Source organism: Paramisgurnus dabryanus, chromosome 8, assembly GCF_030506205.2.
Source record: "Paramisgurnus dabryanus chromosome 8, PD_genome_1.1, whole genome shotgun sequence".
NCBI classification, from domain to species: domain Eukaryota; kingdom Metazoa; phylum Chordata; class Actinopteri; order Cypriniformes; family Cobitidae; genus Paramisgurnus; species Paramisgurnus dabryanus.
The window spans coordinates 25,668,589-25,671,537 of NC_133344.1; the positions used below are offsets into that span (position 1 = coordinate 25,668,589).

General features: G+C 34.4%; 1 long non-coding RNA gene across 1 annotated transcript; it reads left to right on the plus strand.

Moving 5' to 3' along the window:
* The first annotated feature begins 243 nt into the window (after window positions 1-243).
* Window positions 244-1,222, plus strand: LOC135770459 (uncharacterized). Its single transcript, XR_010542634.2, has 2 exons — window positions 244-880; window positions 1,086-1,222. It is a non-coding gene; the product is annotated as an uncharacterized lncRNA (long non-coding RNA).
* Window positions 1,223-2,949: the final 1,727 nt, after the last annotated feature.

Below are 2,949 nucleotides of genomic sequence, written 5' to 3' on the forward strand. Positions count from 1 at the left end.
TTTCTATAGATTTGGTGGTCAGTGGTCTGTTCCTCATTGCAGTTTTTATGACCGTAGCTGAAACCAATTTGCCCAAACTGAAGGGACCAATTAAAAAGCATAAGGGTAACACTTTATTTTACGACCCGCAAAGTACCGCGTAATTAAACCGAATTTACAGCGTACCTATTTGTAACAACAGGGTAGGTAACCTGTAGGTATAAGGGAATAATATTTTAAGTTTGGGCTAATAAGGGGGTAAGAATATGAAGAATTATAAATTATTTATACTCTAAGTATTTTATAACAACAGGGTACCTATTGTAATATTACGTGGTATGTATGACTTAGTCAAGTCTATGGGGAAATTATGTTTTATTTATTTTTTATTGTGAATTTTTCATATTGACTACTGAATGTTGTATACAGTCAATGTCTACGAGCCACATCGGCAAATAAATATAACAGCATATCACTTTTATTTTAGTAGCCTATATTACTTGCTTTTAATAACAAAAGTCAAGCTGATTTAATGTGGTTATCTTTTTTTTAAGGTAAGTACAATAAAAATAGCAACTTATTCCCTATTTACCAGGAAACTCCTACATTTGCGGACATATTTGAAGTGGTGCTTTGCAATTTATTTACTGTAAAGTATTTTAGCCAAATATAATTTATGCAATGGCAAACCAGAATGAAACAACAGCAGATATCAGCTCCCGCTAAAGCAAAAGACGACTACATGCGTAGACTACTGCGCAGGTGTAGAGCGCGCGGTCGTCTGCAGGAGGTTTGCTGGAACGCGATCCTGAGGTGAAATTTCTTTAAGAGGTTTTAAAAACGTTCTACACTGTGGAGTACAGCTGCGAGTGATGTTAGCAGGTTCCGCATGCTGGATAAGGTGACTGGTTTTGTTAATACATGACTCACGCATTTCAAACAATGTTTTTCAAGAAAGTTGCTAGATAACGGTAGCAGGTTAGCTAGCACATAAGTAAGCCTAAAATTTATAAACGTAACTGGCTTAGAAAACTCTGTTTCTGTCAAGGCACAGTGAAGAAACATTTACTGAAGGCTTTCATTTATGTTTTTTATATGTAATGCAGAACAGCATTTGTGAGACGACATCAACTCATCATCCGAGTGGACAAGAACACCAACAGAGGAAGCCAAGCCGCAAAAACAATGAAAAATTGTCATGACTTTTTATTTTAAATAAAAGTTATGTGATAATAAACATTAAGTGTTGGCTTAATTATAGTGTTATTGTTTTAAAGATGTTTTGAAATAAGTTGTTTTAAAATAAAAATAACAATATTCTGTATGTTTATGGTATTTACCCTATAACATTTATTAACAAGAGGTGAACAAAGCACCACTTTAGTTTACAGCCCGCAAATATGAGAGTTACCTGGTACATACACAGAACAAGCGGGGAATAAGCCCCACTTCAATTTACAGCCCGCAAATATAAGAGTTACCTGGTACATACACAGAACAATCGGGGAATAAGCCCCACTTCAATTTACAGCCCGCAAATATAAGAGTTACCTGGTACATACACAGAACAATCGGGGAATAAGCCCCACTTCAATTTACAGCCCGCAAATATAAGAGTTACCTGGTACATACACAGAACAATCGGGGAATAAGCCCCACTTCAATTTACAGCCCGCAAATATAAGAGTTACCTGGTAACTCCTGTATACATATACAGATCAAAGAGGTACAAGTTGCTATTATCTTTATTGTGTGTTATATTTTATTTGCCGACGTGGCTTGTAGACATCAACTGTAGGCTATACAAAACACTTCATCAGGTAAGTAGCAAATATGAAAAAAAAAACATATTACACATAGACCATATTACCCATAGACGTAAGTCATACATACCACGTAATATTACAATAGGTACCCTGTAGTTATGAAATACTTAGAGAATAATTTTCCATATATTCTTACCCCCTTATTACCCCAAACTTAAAATATTATTCCCTTATAACTACAAGTACGTACTTTAGAGATACTCTGTTGTTACAAATAGGTACGCTGTAAATTCGGTTTAATTACGCGGTACTTTGCGGGTCGTAAAATAAAGTGTTACCAGCATAAGATATTGTAAAACTAGCAGTAGTTATGGCTTTCCTCTCTTAGAAAAGTACAAGTGCGAAAGGTTCTTGCTTTGATGATTATTTTATTATACTTCATGTAGTAGTGTAGTTCAATCAATTTCAGATTGTATCTTATGTTAGATGTGAAGGTTTAATACAGTTAGTTTATAGATAAGTGTATAGAATATGCTATACATAAAATACTATTCAGCTATTCTAGTGATGTGCTGCATATATGTACATTTCATCTGCTTAGTATGAAGTAAGAAACGAGTTAATAATGATGTGTCAGATGACACTACAGGGTGCCTTTGAAGTGCTGCTCATGCAGACTCTCATGCATTATAGTTGTCATCCAAATCACATGCAAAAATGTGAAGGGCAAGAACTCACATTATCACTTTTCAACTTTCTTAAACTTATATTCAAATATAACTCATATTTTATGTATTATAGACCATAAGCTCAGCAGGGCCACTCACCCTTAAAACATACTCAAGCCCATGACATAGTAAATGACAGGGCTGAGCTCTTTGGTGCTAGCTGAAGTTTCATATGAATTTAATTTGTTTATAATGCAGCATGTTTTAAATCTGCTAATTTAAATGACTAAGAATTTAGCAATATATTTACAACATGATCTTCAAGCATGTTTGTTTTCTTTGTTATGATGTTGCACTTTTTCTGATTTTAACTCAGAGTACATCATGCTTTGATAATGATTGCTCTAATGAAACGGTAAACATCATTTGTCACAATAAGATATCTTGACAAATTAGATTCATCAACTCTACCCACATAAAGTGTTTTGACTGTCAGTTTCTATACTGTACTGTGTGTCTCCAGAATCACAATACAA